The sequence below is a fragment of the Elaeis guineensis genome, chromosome 14 (genome assembly GCF_000442705.2).
Source record: "Elaeis guineensis isolate ETL-2024a chromosome 14, EG11, whole genome shotgun sequence".
In the NCBI taxonomy this organism is placed as follows: Eukaryota; Viridiplantae; Streptophyta; class Magnoliopsida; order Arecales; family Arecaceae; genus Elaeis; species Elaeis guineensis.
In genome coordinates, this window is record NC_026006.2 from 15,700,727 (window position 1) to 15,718,594 (window position 17,868).

Genomic DNA, 17,868 nt, shown 5'->3' on the forward strand with positions numbered 1-17,868 from the left:
CCAGAAACCTTCAAACAACGTCGACATCGAACAAGACAAAAGATGAAAGAAGCTTGATAAACAATAACTCAAAGTAAGAATAGACAAGGTAATGAGAAAATCTCTTTTCATTTCATTAGTAAAGTGTGCATGACAAAGCCTTTGAAGGTCAAAAAAAAAAAATGACAAGAAAAAAAAAAAATACATGGAAGAACAAAAGGTAAAAGAAGCTCGACTTCTTTTGACTTCGATCTCTCGGTTCCAGTCATTGTTAGGGATTTCTTTAAGTTTTTGACTTTTTCTTCCAGTTCCTTCTTTCTTAAAAGCATCTCCCAGTACATTTGGTGGAATCGTCGGCTTTCGCCCTCCGACTCCCGAAGCCTCTTCCTCAGAACCTCAGACTCCGCCTCAGCATCCTTGACCGCCTGCTGCTCGTAGGCCAGCTGAATCTTCAGCTGCTGCAATTCGACCTTCTCCTGCCCAAGGGCCACAGACAGTTCTTTCATGGTTCCCCTCAAGGAGCGGAGCTCGTCAGAGCCTTGTGCAGAGACGGCCTGGACTCTCTCAGACAACTATCTTTGAAGGTGGGCAACCTCGTCGGTCGCCGTCTTGAGCTTCCTTCGGTAGTCGTCTACTTGCCCACACCAGCTGACTCGATAGGCGTTGTAGTTTGTCTCGACGTCCTATAGCTGCTTCTAAAGGTTGGAGAATTTCTTCGACCAGTCTCGATCGTGGTCGGCCTGAGTTGTGAGCCCGGACGAGCTCCCTTCCAACTGACCGATCTTCTCCCGTGCAGCCACCAGCTCGACCTCAAGGGAGCTGATCTTGGAAGCCTGAGTCCAAGATCGATCGCTGGTACATTTTCAGTGTTCCTCAAGCTCCTTCATGAAGTCAGCCTTCCTCTGGATGTAGTCCATGAAGCCCTTTTTGTGGAGGTCTTGAAAGCGAGCAGCCTCCGTAGTGACTTCCGAATGGCTCTTCCTCAGCCGGTGAAGTTTGTCATCCAGCTTCTTTGATTTCTTTGTCAGGTGACGAACTTCCCTCCTGAGGTCCCGAATCATCGACTTCAGAGGAATCTCCTATGGTAGGGGAAGAGCTTCGGCAGGACACTGTCGTTGGAAGACAAGAGCACCACAACACAAATCAGTGCCAGAAAATAAAAGAGAAGAAAAAGAATGCAGAGTAAAAAAGAGGAGCTCTTTGTAAAGAAGAATCCGATTTCATTGATTAAATAGGTTTTACGTATAAGAGAACGAGAAAAAATTGCAACAAAAAAAAAAACAAAATTAGAGGTTTCGGACCTCTGGGGCAGAAGTGGGGGAGCTCGGTGCCCCCAGAAGGTCGGCCGCGGCAGCCGCGGCAGTCGAGGAAGTCCTGGCTAGAGGAAGACCGGCAGCAGCTTCAGAAGGCCCGGCTTGGTCATCGAACGCCTCATCTAGGAAGCCGAGGTCCAGCTCGAGAAACTTTCCGACCACCTTCTCTTGGCAGAGCTCGAAGCCCTTGATGAAGGTGGCCTGGCCAAACTCGACCTTTAGATCCCTCATCTCGGAGGAGGTCTTGAACTCCTCCACTGCCCGGACCATTGCTTCCGAGACCAGGGACGGGATCTGCACCTTCAACTTAGAGACCTCGGCCTCTGCTTTCTTTCTTTCCTCCTCCAGGGTGGCCCTCAAGTCTACCGAGGTCTGCCCCTCCTTCTGTAGCACCTCTTGAAGACTCGCGACTTCGACGATCTTCTCCTTGAGACGGGCAGCCTTGGCCAGGCGACCTTCCTCCACCTGGGTGGCCTCCTTCCTAGCGTTGTTCATCGCCTCGATGTTGGCGATGAGCTGGTGTCCAATCTGCAAGAGCGGTCAGGGAGTCAATATAAAAGTTGAGGAATAAGCTAAGAGGCAAGAAGAAGAAAGGAGTAAATTGACTTACCTCGAGAAAGGACCCCAGAGAGTCTCAGACCCGCTGCTCAGGATTGACGTGAACAATCCTGTGGACGACCTTGGGCAGGATGCACTTGTCGACCAATCTCTTTATTAGATTCCTATTGTTGAAGAAATTTTCCTCCGGATCTTCTTCGGAGCCATCGGCCCCCTCGATGGCAGCCCTGTTGCTGCGGCTCTTGCAGGCTAATGTCTTCTTTCTCCTTCTCCATTCGGCCCCCAGTGCCTCATCGGGTTGGGCCTCTGGAGCGGAAACCTCGACCAGGGGGCTCCTTGAAGAGGCCCGGGAGACTGCGAGCTCGACGTCAGAGGGAGTGTCGACGGCAATGGCCGCCTGGGCAGGCACGGCCGAGCTAGTCTCTTCTACCCTTGCCCTCTTCGCCGCCCCCGAGGATGCTGTACCTTTTCTTTTGTGGGTCTTGAGACCCTGGGCTAGCATTCGAACTGTGTCAGCATCCATATCTGCAGTGAATGAGGATCGACATAGCTTAACAAAAGAACAAAAAGAAAGGAGAAGCAAATAAATAAATAAATAAATAAATAAAAATATCGGTAGGGTTGAGAGGGCTTAGGCCAACGTTAAACAAGAGTTATTCCTTCAGGAGGTTGGAGAGAAGAGGAGCTGGATAAGCCTCGAGTTTATTAGAGGCTTCAAGGTCGTCCTGTCCCAGGCTAGAAGCCCGACGAACGGAATCCCTCAGGGAGCCCCAGGGGGGCAACCCCAGCTCCAAGGTCGGACATCAGACATAGAAGTACCTCTCCTTCCAGTTGTGGATAGAAGAGGGGGCACCTTTCAGCAACCCCTTTCTACCAAACTGAGGGAAGAAATACCACCAGTCCTTTATCGAGGGATGGCGTTTGAAGGTATAGAAATTTTTAAACAAAGAAAGGGTTGGCCAAACTTCAGCTAAACTACAGAGGGAAAGAAATCCTATCAGAAACCTAAAGGAGTTCGACGCTACAGAAACTAAAGAAATGTTTAAGAAGCGAAAAAGAGCAATAACAAAAGGTGGAAGCGGAAGTCAAAGTCCGACGTGAAAAGCTTCTTGGTATAAACAGAAGCAGCCGAGGGGAGGAGCGCTAGCCCGGCCAGTCGGCCCAGGAAGCTCCAGCTCGTACTTCGGAGGAACCCCATACTGAATCCTAATCAGTGAGAGTTCCTCCGAAGTCTGAGAGCTGGGGATGGTGTTTGGTACAAAAATCGAAAGAGGTTCATCTATAGAATTAAGATTTTAGGGGGCTAGAATGGACGAACTCCTAGAACTGCTAGAGGAGGAAGTGTTGGAGGACATTTTGAATCAAGTGAAAATCCTAAAAATCTCAGAAAAATTGAGAAAAATAAGAAACGAGACATTTGTGAAAAACCAAACAGGTAGAATGTAAAGGAGGAAAAATGGAAGAAGAACAGCAAGAGAAAAAAAAAGGAGAGTTCTGGAACTAACTTAGGCTGGTCCAAAGGATGCAGAGATGCAGAGATGGGGACGACTCGAAGAACGCCTAAGGTCGAGAAAGATGCTGGGGAAGAACGGAACTCTCAGGAAGAAGGAGGGATCGAAAAAACTTTCAGGCAAAGTGAGACTCCTGAAGGAGGGAGGCGGGTTTAAATAGGCGACGGGGTCCGACGCAATAATGACCGTAGATTTTCTCTGGCCGATCTATAACCGCCGCGTGGCCCACTCATCATGGCAGGCGACTAAAGATGGCTGACAACTGACAGAATTATTATTGCACCGTACCTAGAGCAACGCTCCAGCGAAAATTCCAAAAAATTTTTTTCGGATCGCCTCGATTTGAAAAGGCTCTAGCACCAGCGCACCAAACGCCAAAATATCTAGAAATAATCAGGTACAAAAATCGAGGGAGGCAACTTTGGCTGTAAAATTTTTTTTGTACTTTCTTCATTCAAAACTTGAACTCGAAAGTACAGAGACTAGTGTTGGGTATAAAATAACCCCAGCTGAAGTTCGTAAAAGGCCGATCCTTCCATGGCTCTTCCGGCTTTCGACCTTGTGTGGCATCTTTCTGAACTCCCCCGACCGTCCGAGCTTCCATAATACCATCCGGACTTCTCTGATAATGAGCTCCTCCATTCATCTACCAGACTGCTCCAAATGCTTTCTGAGCTTCACTATCAGTCGATTTTCTATAGTGATCGACTATTCTTCGAATCTCTTCCGGACTTCTTCCGGCCATGAATGACTTTACTCCAAACTTCTTTCGAACTTCGTCAATATTCGAGCTTCTCCAACAGCAGGACTTCTACAGTAACCAGACTCCATCCAAGTTTCTACAGTGGTCGATCGCCTTTCAGATTTCATCCGAGCTCCTACAAGAGCTGGATCCCAGCCGAACTTCTACAGCGGATGGATTCCAAACGAATTTCTACAACCAATGGGCTCCACCAGTCGGATCTCTACTCCGGACTTCTATTGCAAGCGGACTTCATCCGAGCTTCTACAACAAGAAGTCTTCATTCGAGCTTCCACGGCAACCGATCTTCTTCCGAGCTTCTACAATAAGCAGCCTCCTTTCAGACTCCAACAAGAGCCGGACTCCGTCCGAACTTCTACAACAGAATTGAATTTTGGACTCCTCCAATGTTCGACCTTCCCCAGTGTCCCCAAGACTCCTCCAGCGGATGAATTATCCATCCGAACTCCACTGTCGGATGACCCTCTATCGGATTCCTCATGAAATCAGACCTCTCCGACAGACAATCTTCAGACGAGCTTCCACATCAGGCAAATTCCAGACGAACTTCTCTAGCAATCGGACTCCTACCGGACTTCTCTAACAGAAAGTCCCCATCCGAGCTTCTACAGCAGATGACTTTCGTCTGCAGCATCAGCATCCAAGGCATCCGACAATAGTAGACTCATCAGTAACCTCAAAAATATCTGAGCCTCTCTTAGACTGCTGAGATCGAGAGTCAGTCCGCTCCATTAGACGTTCCAGTCGAGCTTCAGCCGTCCGACAATGGCCACTACCCCACTCCACTCTTTGTAACAGATTCCACGTGGCCCCACCACTCTCTGGTAAGTCACGACAATGGACACCACTCCACTCTCCATAACAAACTTTACATGGCCCTGAACGGGCCCCTGACGCCACTACTCTCCGTAACAAACTCCGCGTGGCCCCGAACGGCCCACTACCAGGCAGTTACAGATGTCACTGTCAATTAGTTATGCTCTCTGTCTATAAAAAGGGACCCCCAGATACGTTCTTCTCAAGCTCTAAACTCTATCTCAAAATTCTGCTAAAATCTTATTCGAGTGTTCTATTTCTGTTGAGGCAGAGTACTGACTTGAGCGTCGGAGGGTCTTACCGGAGCACCCCCAACTTCGATTTAGACTTTTCTTGCAGGTCCCGATGGTGGACACGATCCCCTCGACTCCAGCTTCTCCAGCGTCAGCGAAATTCTGTGCCAACAATTATAAATCTTCATATGAACAAACTTGATTGCACTATATCCGAACTAATCAATATGTTGGTCATTACTAAGGAAACTTTGAAGAATTCAAGGGGCACTATTCTCATTATGGAGCGGACTTCTTCCAAAAGAAAGTCTGATTGGAAGAAGAAAACTAAATCTATAAAAAAATAGAAGAAAGAGAGCAAGCCAAATAAGGACGTTCCAAAGAAGGCTGAAGCAAAGAGAAAATATTTTCACTGTGATGCTGAAGGCCACTGGAGGAGGAACTGTTCACTCTACCTGGAGAGTCTAAAGATCAAAAAGGGTGATAAACCTTCAGAAGGTATGCTCGTAATTGAATCTAATCTTATGATTTTTTCTACTTCTAGTTGGGTATTGGATTCTGATTTGAATGCTCATATATGTACTTCAATATAGGGTCTAATAGAAAGTAGGAGGTTGAGGGAAGGTGATGGTCCTTCGGATCGACAATGGAGCAAAAGTTGCTACAAAAATCATTGGCACTTATCCTCTTCGATTACCATCAAGATTTAGATTAGATTTGAAAGATTTTTATTTTTTTTCTATAGCTAGTCGAAATTTGATTTCCATATCTTTGCTAGCACAGGATGGTTTTGATTTTAATTTTGATAAAAACTTTTGTTCTATTTATTTATGAAATAAACTAGTTGTATATGATTTTTTAATTGACAGTCTTTATCACTTGTATGTTGATGTGAATGTGAATTTAAACGAGCAAATAATGAGTGTCGTAAGCGAAAAGAGATTCAGAGATAAAATTAATCAAAAGTACTTGTGGCATCATAGATTAGTTTATATTGAAGAGGACAGGATAAATAAACTAAAAAGAAATGGGATCCTTGGCTCTTTAGATTCAAGAGTCGTATCCAGCTTGTGAATCTTGCCTTAAAAAAAATGACTAAGTTATCCTTTATGGGACATGGGGAAAAGACCACTGAGTTACTTACCTTAGTACACACCGATGTGTGTGGGCCATTTGATGTGCAGGTTAGGGATAGTTATAGCTACTTCATCATCTTTATCGATGATCTATCATGGTACGGATATGTATATCTGATGAAACACAAATCTGAAGCCTTCAAAAAATTTAAAAAATCAAAAATAAAGTAAAAAAATAAATAAGTAAATCCATTATGGTTCTTCGATCTGATCGAAGAGGTGAATATCTTAGTCAAAAATTTTTAGAATATTTTAAAGATAATGGCATAGTCTCTCAATAGACTCCTTGTGAAATATCTCAGCTCAATGAGATATTCGAAAAGAGGAATAGGATCCTATTAGATATGGTAGGTCCATGATAAGTTTTACTGATTTATCCTTATATCTTTGGGGACATGTCTTGTTAACTATAATTCATTTATTGAATAGAATTCCATCAAAATCTATTCCTACCACATCATATGAGATATGACACGGTAAGAAGCCAAGTCTAGATTATCTTAAAACTTAAAAATGTCCGACTTATGTCAAGAGACAAATGATTGATTAATTAAAAGATAGATCTATAATAGCTCATTTTATAGGGTATCTAAAAGAATCAATGGGATACTACTACTTTTCATAAGATTACAATATGATTGTGAGTCTGAATGTCATATTTTTAGAAAAATAGTTTATCCAGGATGGTGGCAGTGGAAGGTTAGTTGAGCTTGAAGAGAAGGTCTCTGAAGAGCAAAGAGCTATAGATCCTTAGGAATCCATTATTCATGAGCCAGTAGTTGATGTTCTTCCACCACCTAATAGATCTAGCAGGGTATCCTGACATCCTGAAAGGTACATGGATATGCTTACCAAAAAAGTAAAAAAAATATTTTTTATAGGAGATAAGGGTCATGGTGATGATCCTAATACCTTTGACGAGGCAATGTCAAATATTGATTCCAAAAAATGGTTAGATACAATGAAGTTAAAGATTGACTTGGTGCACTCAAATCAAGTATGGATCTTAGTGGATCCATCTGAGGGTATAGTACCCATTGAGTGTAAATAGATTTATAAAAAAAAATTAGATACCAATGGTAAGGTAAAGACCTATAAAGTTAGGCTTGTAGTAAAAGATTATAGTGAGCACGAAGACATTGACTATCAGAAAATCTTCTTATCCGTAGCCATACTAAAATCCATCCGCACTCTGCTTGCTGTTGCAGCTTATTATAATTATGAAATTTAATAAATGGATATGAAAACTACTTTTCTGAATGGATATCTTGAGGAAGATATCTATATGGAGCAGCCTTTGGGTTTCACATATGATGATGGTGATCACATAGTCTACATGCTATAAAGGTTCATATACAGATTAAAGCAAACTTCTTGATGTTGGAATATTTATTTTGATGAAGCAATCAAATCATTTGATTTCGTTAAGAACGAAGAAGAACCTTGTGTATACAACAGGGTTAGTGGGAGCACAATAATATTCTTCATATTGTATATAGATGATATTCTCCTCATTGAGATGATATTCCTATGCTAACCTCAGTCAAAAGATAGTTGTTTAAAAAATTTTCTATGAAAGATTTAGGAAAAGTATCATATATTTTTAGAATAAAGATCTATAGAGATAGATCTAAGAGGATGTTAGGCATGTCATAAAAGTTGTACGTAGAAAAAGTGCTTAAGAGGTTCAGCATGAAAAACTCTAAAAGAGGACTCTTATCTCTTAGGAATGGTATTAATCTTTTCAAGATGATATATTTGACCACATCTGAAGAAGTTCAGTGCATGAGTAAGATTCCTTATGCCTTGACCATAAGGAGCCTCATGTATATCATGTTGTGTACTCGACCTAATATTGCCTTTGCTATGAGTGTCACGAGCAGGTATCAGTTTAATCCAGATGAGGAGCACTGGATAGCTGTGAAGAACATCCTTATGTACTTGAGAAGAACTAAAGATTTATTCTTGATCTTTGAAAGAGGTTCTGAGTTGTGAGTCGATAGGTATACTGATTCAGACTTCATATATGATCCTGATGATAGAAAGTCTACATCAGGATATGTGTTCGCATGCAATGGTGGTGTAATCAACTGAAAAAGTTTCAAGCAACCCATCATAGTAGATTTGATCATAGAAGTTGAATATATCACTGCTTCAGATGTTACAAAGGAAGGCTTCTGGTTTAAGAAGTTCATCGTGGAGCATGAGATTATGACATCAAATACCATACCACTTTATTGCAATGACAATAGAGCCATAGCACTTGCTAAAGAGTCGAGGTCTCATCAGAAATCAAAGCACATCGAGCAGCGGTTCTATATTATACATGACTATCTCGAAAAAAATATATCGAGGTGCGAAGAGTAGACTCCATGAATAATGTGACAAACCCACTGATAAAGCAATTGAGCCAGCCAAAGATCAAAGTCCACCTTGAGAAGATGGGACTTAGATTAATGGCCAATTGATTTTAGTCCAAGTGAGAGATTGTTAGATGTATGTCATAGAAGCCAATCTTGTTGGAAAATATAGATGATTTCATGTATGTATTTCAAAAATTTTTAAAATAAATCATAGCAAAAAGTAACTAGATTAATCATATTAATCTAACATGCATATGATCAGATCAATAAATCAACCTACTTTAAGATCTATGACATGATATGTGGCATATAAAATCTGAAAATCAGAAAATAAAATTTGTATGTATACATGTGAGTAGTAGATCAAATCTATCTCTATCTGAGTTCAAAACTTGAAACTTGAGCATGGGTCGATGATCACAGCTATTGATGAACATGGTAAAGAGGGTCCTCGCTGGTTGCTCGTAGCCGCACATGTGTTCGACCTTTGCAAAAAGTCCACTCGAAGCTTCGATCTGATCGATCTTCTCGAGAGTGCTAGCTCGCATGAAGATTATCTTATTGGCTGATCTGGATCCTTTCTTCAAATCTCTCGAACCTTTTCAGAGGGTTGAAGAAGGATATCTGGAGGAGATGAGGATGAGGAAGAAGTATGGAGAGGAGATGCTCTTCTCTCTTCTTTTTCTCTCTTCCCAAACTCTTAGGAACAAATCCTAAGGTTTCTATGTTTCGATCACCCAAAGAGGAAAGGTCTCTTCTCTTTCTCTCGCCATGACATATTGAAAGAAGAGTGCCCTATAAGCCAATTGTAAGTGTGTTGTGATGAGATTTTTTTTATAATTTTTTAACTCATGTAATGATATTTATTATTTAATAATAAAAATAAAGTATTGATTTATCATTTTAGCTACATCTTATTATGATGAATCCCAAAGATTAGGATAATAGTTTTCGGAGACATGAATGGGTCATGTTAGTGAGATTTAAAATGATAAAACTCTAATCTTAAATATTTCTGATCGTAGGAGCATTGAGTCGGGGATCAATATTTCGGATAGACTAGCACATCCTATGTATGCTCGATGGAGAGGGTAGCAGATCTCACTAGCCACTTATGTATAGGACACTAATACAAGGATGTGGGTGCTCATTTGGAAATAAGTCCACTGAATTAACTCGATGATAGGAAACACCTTATAGAAGCCTTACTTGCATATCAAAGATGGTTCTCTAAGTAGGAGTTGTGCAAGTGATCCTTAAACTTGAGATCACCATGGAATCTTGTGCACATGAACTCATATTTTGGTTCATACCTAGGCATGGCATTAAGACATGTACGGGATGTTCTAGATATGGTGGAGTGGGTATGAAGATTATGAGTAGATCAACATGAAATCGATCATACCTAGTAAGAGGAGATTGCATCCTATGTATTCTCATCCCTAGATGACTCGAAAAAAGTCTTTTGGCCCAAAAGCAGAAACAAGATTAGAAAGAGTCTCTAATACTTAATCATCAAAGTCATTATTGATTAATTGAAAATTGATGTAAATATGTGTTTGAGTTTGACATAATTCCATACTCATGAATATATTCAGGATGTAGGGATGATCACGGTTACTTGCCATTGAAGGATATATTTGATATTTTTATCAAATTTTATATCTTCTGGGTAGTCATGATATATTGCTAGACATTAATCTTGACTTATAAGTTTGATTGAATTAAAGGATTCAATTCGATCACCAATTAGAAAGGATTCTAATTACCGAACTCAAGTTAGCTCAATTGGACCTAAATCGGTTAGATTGAAATCTAATCAAATTCGATCAATTTGTATCTAGACCTACTACTGGCTAGATGTGGAACCCAATGGGTCACACACATATAAAAATTAGCCAAAAATTATTTTGATAAGATTGATTAGAATTTTGGATTCAATCAGGATCCCGATAAGCATGCTAGCATGTGTGGAAACTCTAGCTCCTTGGGAGATCAATTTGATCTCATACCTTGCTAATTAGCTAGCCCAATTTGTTGAGGACTCTTGGTGCAAATAAAAAGCTCATGTGTGCATGTTGATATGAGTGGAAGGAGGAGTCCTTCTTGTTGAAGTTTTATGGTTTCATGCATGCATGATTTTTTAAAACAAGTATGCAGTGAAATTTAAAAATTTTTCAGATTAAATCTAATTTAATCTAAGCATGCATAAGATCAAATCTTCAAACCATAAATAGGATCATCATATGTGAGATAAGATTTAGATATAAAAATTAAATAAAAAAAATATATAAAACATATCTAGATATTGATCAATCTTCAACGTAAACAGATGATCATGGATATCTTTCGAAGGTCCTTTGTAACCGCACAAGTATCTGGCCTATACAGGTATCCACATGAGACTCTAATCTGCTCAAAAGCCTTTTGATCTCATTAGGATGCTAGCTCCTTTGTAGAGATTGTATCTTGATAGTTGAAAATCTTTTTATCCCTCAAGACACTCTTAGAGAATAAGAAGATATAGGAGGATCTTAATCTCTACACTAGAGATTATGAGAGGAATTCTTTCTTTTATTTTCTTCCTAAAATCCATGTACCAAATCTCTATAATAGAGATATAAAAATTTTGTCCAACTTTTGGACAAAGAGAAGAGGAGACATCCATATCCAAATATGGACAAAAGGGAGAGGAGATGTCCAAACAACCAATAATTGGTTGTGTAAGAAAGAAAGGATTAAAACAAACTTACCTCACCCTTCAACCATCATGCCGTCCCTCCTTTTTTCTCCCTTGATTTTTCATGCACACTTTTCAAATATTTGGGTGTCTCAACATGATCACAATGCCATCTTACACATCCCATAAGGTGGGCTTTTATTGGCTAAGATGGAGTTCTAATTTGAATAGGAGATAGAGTCCAAATAAGTTAGGGCTCTACCAATTTTGGACACCGCGCAATCCAACCAAAATTTTATCCATAATTTACATGGTAACAAAGGGGATTACTCTTCATTCTTATATGCCAAGAGGAGAGGAGGAATCACATTAAAAATTAGATGGAGAATGGAGAATTTGTGGCACACAAAATCAGATTTAACGTGGGCTGGTTGTGGCATATGAAAGGAAGTCTTTTATTCTCTTGGGACTCTTCATTAGATGGTTGTTTTAAATCAAATAAAATCTCAACCAATCCTAATCATATTACGACTAGATTAGACATAAATAGATAAAAATTTAAATCTGATTTGGAGCCCAATCTATTTAGATTAGATGTCACCTAATTGGAGGAGGAATCCTAGTCCTACTGGACTCTTTCTTGGTACTTGAGTAAAACTCAATTTAATCCTCATCCAAGTAAGATTTGGTGCATTCATGAAATGAAGATTTCTAGTCCAAATATAAATTCATATATCCTAGTCTAATTAAGAATTGAGTCAAGCTCAAATCGTAATTCAATTGGTACTAATCTTTCGATCCTTTTGGGGTTATCCTATAACCCAATTGGGGTTGATCAAATCAAACCCATATCAAGTCAAATTAAATCTTATTTAATTAGACTTGATACAAGTTCCATTGCTTAATCAAATTGAGCTAATTAGCAATCTTTTTGCTAATTAATCCTCCTATAACTCACTAACTCTTTAGTAAGTTACTTGATTGCAATATTTGTATTGAATCAATCATCAATCAAATTGATAATCAAATGCTGTTATGATTTATAATTATAATTCAACCATCTGATCAATCAAAAGTCTCTTTTGTGTGTGACTCCATAGGTTCTATTCTATCTGATAGTGAGAAATATTATAATTTTTATCACAATATCATTGAAACTCTTTTCAATGAGTTGGAATCGTTCCAACTCTGTCCAGCAAAGATCATCGATCATCAAGATGATACATGTGAGTCTTACAATCCACCAGTGACACCTAGCAGGATGTAGTGACAATCCAACAGAATAAAAGATAAATCTCTAGGTGCAGTTAATGCATGATACAGTCCTTCTATCGTGAGTCCCGATCAGATGACAGATCATGGATAAATCGTCAAACCTCAACTCGATCATATGATAGATTCAATCAGCTCGAGTCCATATGTGATTCTATAAAAATTCTTTTCTATCAATCATAATGCTATGACCATAGACTTAAAGGCTTAGTCTCTTAAATCTCATAGAACTACTCTCTTCTGCTAGAGTCGATAGATCTCATCTTGATGCACACCCCACTCCTACAGTAGACTGACTGTCGCGAACATCCACTACAAGAGCTCATTGAGACCTATGTTGATGTGTCAGTCAAACTCCAGCAGCCTCACTACGAGCAGTAGTGTCATCTCAGGTCAAAGGACCAGTTATACAACTGCAACATCAAGAAAATCACTAATGAATGAGCAGACATCCATGTGACTTCTCGTGATGGTCATGCTCAGTGCTAGTTTGTTCTCTAACAACCATCTGCACTCTCACTCCAGTATCTCTATACTGCAGACTCGAGACACATCTGTCCGAAAGAAGTGATCCATGTATTGATCTATCTGGATCAATCATCATCCATATGATGATCCTATGATCAGGAGTAATTTAAAAATTAACCATCAATAACACATGTTTCAAATTCTCAACTCTTTTAGAATATGTGGTATCATTTTATTAATCCCTTGGATGATTCATAGACACATAAACATGAATGGTAACATAAATCCTCAATAAGTGTAAAACTATGTCCTAGAGTTATGATATGCATCAGCCAAAATTGACTTCTAGCGCATACATCCAATAATCTTCCACTTGTACTAAAGCCAATGTTGGGTATAAAATACCCACAGCCGAAACCCTCGGCGGAATCGGCAACAGCACAGCTCCGCCCGGACTCCTACGGGAGCCGGGCTCCGTCGCAACATCAGAACAGCTCCGCCCGGACTCCTACGGGAGCCGGGTTCCACCGCCGACATCAGCACAGCTCCGCTCGAACTCCTACGGGAGCCGGGCTCCGCCGCAACATCAGAACAGCTCCGCCCGGACTCCTACGGGAGCCGGGCTCCGCCGCCGACATCAGAACAGCTCCGCCCGGACTCCTACGGGAGCCGGGCTCCGCCGCAACATCAGAACAGCTCCGCCCGGACTCCTACGGGAGCCGGGCTCCACCGCCGACATCAGCACAGCTCCGCCCGGACTCCTACGGGAGCCGGGCTCCGTCGCAACATCAGAACAGCTCCGCCCGGACTCCTACGGGAGCCGGACTCCACCTCCGACATCAGCTACAAAGCAGCTCCGCCCCGACTCCTGCGGAAGCCGGGCTCCACCTCCGACATCAGCTACAGAGCAGCTCCGCCCGGACTCCCACGGAAGTCAGACTCCGCCCATGGCCCCAGCCGCCAGGAGGACCTCTCCCGGACCTCTACAGAGGTCGGGCTTCGACCGTCTCCGAGCTTCAATCAACAGATCCGTGCCCCCTAGCAAGCCACCAAAATGGCCACGACCCTGCTCCACTTCCTGTGACGGGTTCCGCACAGCTCCATCATTCCTTGACAAGCCGCAGTAACCGTCGCCGCCCTGCTCCACTTTCTACGGCGGATTCTGCACATCTCCACTACCCCCTGGCAGGCCACGATAACGGCCACGAACCTGCTCCACCTCCTGCGATGGATATCGGGCGATTCTCCCATCCGCTGGCAAGTCACGACAACGGGCGCTGCTCCACTCCCTGCAACTGATTCCACGTGGCGAGCTGCGGTGATGGCCACAATTCCACTCCACTACCTCTCGCAATAAATTCCCCTGACCACGGGCGGCCCACTACCAGACGGTTACAGGTGTCGCCATCAATCCGTTGCCCCCTCTGCCTATAAAAGGGGGACTCAGATACGTTATTCTCTAAGCTCATTCCTTATCTCAAAACTCTGCTAAATTCTCCGTTCGAGCACTCCATTCTTGTTGAGGCAGAGAACTGACTTGAGCGTCGGAGGGTCTTGCCGGAGCAACCCCACCTCCGGTTTAGACTTCCCTTGCAGGTCCCGACGGTGACCGCGGCTTCCCCGACTCCAGCTTCTCCGGCGCAAGCAGATTTTTGCACCAACAGGATTGGCGCTAGAGGAAGGGGGCGTGTCTTCGCAGTACCCTTGTTCTTAAAGGAGCCATGTACCAAGCTTCATCTTCACAAGACAGGCTTTAGTCTTAGGCTAGCTGTTAGATGTGTGCCCTAGATGCCAGATCGGCTGACACATTCCTGTACAGAACTAAGGGCAAATTTATAATTTTGACTATAAAGGGTTATTCTTCTATCACATTGTGTACATTGTGTCTGTAATACATCCTTTGAGTTAGTGGAAATGTAAATTCATATTTTCAAGAGTTAAAAATTTAAGATATGAATTTATATAACTAACTCATAAACTGCTCCTGACCATAGGATCATCACGAGGATGGTGATCGATCCAGAAGGTTGGTGTACGATCGCTTCCTTAGGATAGATGAGTCTTAAGTCTATGGTGTGGAGACATCAGAGTGAGAGTACAGGTATTCATTGAGAATGAGAGTACTGAGTGTGACCACCTCGAGCAGTCGTAAGGAAGTCTACCTTCTCGTCGATGACTAGCTCGATGCCGCAGTTGTGTGTCTAGTTCTTTGACTTGAGGTGCATCGACGGTTCACCTTGAGTGTGTTATAGTTTGACTGCACCATAACTCATTCTCCTAGCCATTCGAAACCCTGAGGTGTATGTTGGCTGTAGCATATCCATTGTAGGAACCAGATCGCACCAAGATGGGATCTATCAACCTCGATAGATGAGAGGAGTAGTCCTATGATGTTTGAAAGATCGAGTCCTTAAGCCCATGGCTATGGCAGAGTGAAATAATGGAAAAGAGTTTTCCATTGAGTTTCACATTGGACTCGGATCGATCGATTGATTCATATGACTGATGTTGGGTTTGACGAGTTCACCTTAATCCTAATTCAGTCGGGACTCATGATAGAGAAACTCAATCACACAGGTAGCTACACCAAGAGGTTCGTCTTCAGTTCTGATGGGTTGCTACCATATACTGCTAGGTGTCACTGATAGATTCTAGGAGCAATTAGAATGATTTTGATGATCGATCATTCTAATTGTCTGAATCAGAAGAGTTCTGATCCATCGAAAGGAGTTTCGATGATGTCGATGATGAGATCACGACATGTCTTATTACCATACAGAATTGAACCTAACTGGGGCACACAAACAAGGGTTAGGGTCTGAATGTCATCAATTGGGCTACCCCAATTGATTTGGATAAGATCCAATTAGGTTCAAGGAAATCATGCTAGCACTCGATTGAGCCTAACTTTCTCCTCGTGTAATCTTTTCTATCTTTACTAAGCCAAATATGATCTGGCTCATTCAGAGAATCTTGAGAAGGTTTCTTTCAGTCTAATTGAAGCTTGTCTAACTCAGAAAAGGCTTGTCTTAATTCATGAGATGAATTTAAGACAATACCTGCTAATTTCTAGCACATGCCAATTTCATTTTAGGAAATCTGTCAAAAGTTGATATATGGGTCTTAAACTGAAGAGGATTCATTGGAGGATTTTTGTGGAGTGTCCACATATCCAAATCACTTCAAATTGGGTGCCATAATCAGATTATGGTGTAAGCTCAATTGGATTTAAGTGGGCACCCCAAATGGATAAGAACCAAAGAGTCCTGATAAACTTGGACTCTTTGGCGCCACCTTATTTGTGCTTATCCAATGTTGGTGCCAACATAGGAGAGAGTATGGAGATTCTTATCTGATGTGATCAGATGACATCACTCCACCAATCAAAATTTTTCTAAAATTTATTGAAATTTTTTGATTGGTCGAATGATGTGGCACTGCGCAGCATACGGGATCTATATAAACCCTGCTGCACCTAGGGTTTTGAGAGAACTTGTTTTATGCAAAAAACCCATTAGCTGCCACCCCCTTCCCTCTTCTCCACATCCTCCCTACTCTTCTTTCTCCCCTCTTTGCGTCCAAGAAGTTGGACATTCATATGGCAAAGGTACAAGGTGTGGTGACGCCTGGAACAGAAGGCTGCAGGACATCTTCGCCAGGCTGCTGCTCCAACTTCAGAAGGAGTTCTGAAGTACTTCCAAATTAGATATTGATCTAATTTTTGGAGCACAGAATCATGAGAAGAATACATTCTAGATCCTACCTGAGTGGATACTAGTAGAGACCAGATGCTTGCATGGCTACATCAGAACCTCAGGCAGTGCTGCGATCATCTATAGGGTAATTAGATTACCCTTGAGGTATGTCTATATTTCTCATACTTTTAGATTTAATTTTAGATTTTAAATATCAGATAATAAAATTAGATCTAATAGATATTAGATCTAAAATAGTATAGGATAAAAAATATAAAATTTATTCCACCCCAGATTTGGTGAAATTTGGAAGATCCTACACAGGAAAAAGATAATTTTTTCTTCAAGTGGTATCAGAGCCAAGTTGTTGGCCCTATTTTAGATATATTTTAGATCTAATTTTAATTTTAATTTATTTGATATTAAATGATTTTAGATGTAACATCAGATATGATAAAATCTGAAATTAAAATATTTAAAATTAAATCTAAGAAGATCTAATATGCATGAGATGCATAACTAGACTAGGATTAATTGAATCCATGAATAGTCTTAAGTTTTATATTTTAATGAGATTAAAATATGAATTAAATATAATTTATTTTTTATTTTTTTTGATATTATAATTATTATAATCAGATTAAAAAAAAGAAAATAAAATTTTAATTATTTTATAAAATTGATCTGTTGCATGCCTAGACTAGTTGTAGAATTATTCTAGTAACTTGTCTAGAATAGTTTTTATTTTGAATAGTTTAATTTAAATTCTATTTTGTAGATATTACATGTGATGTATCAGATCTGAAAGTATATTAATTAGATTGATTTTTGATACATGAGATGTATGCAAAGCATGTATTAGTTAGATCTTAAATTGTATATGTAATATGTTAATTTAGATCTAACTAATTTTGTAGTTAAATTTATATTTCTAATTAAGGTGTTCCTCATGACCGTCCGGTCATGAGAATAAAGTAGGATTTTAAGACCCTCTCTTCTCATTCAATGGGGTGTTCATATGACGTGTAGGGGTGCCGCGTGTTCATCCTTAATCAGAAATCAAAACTTACTTTTTTGCAAA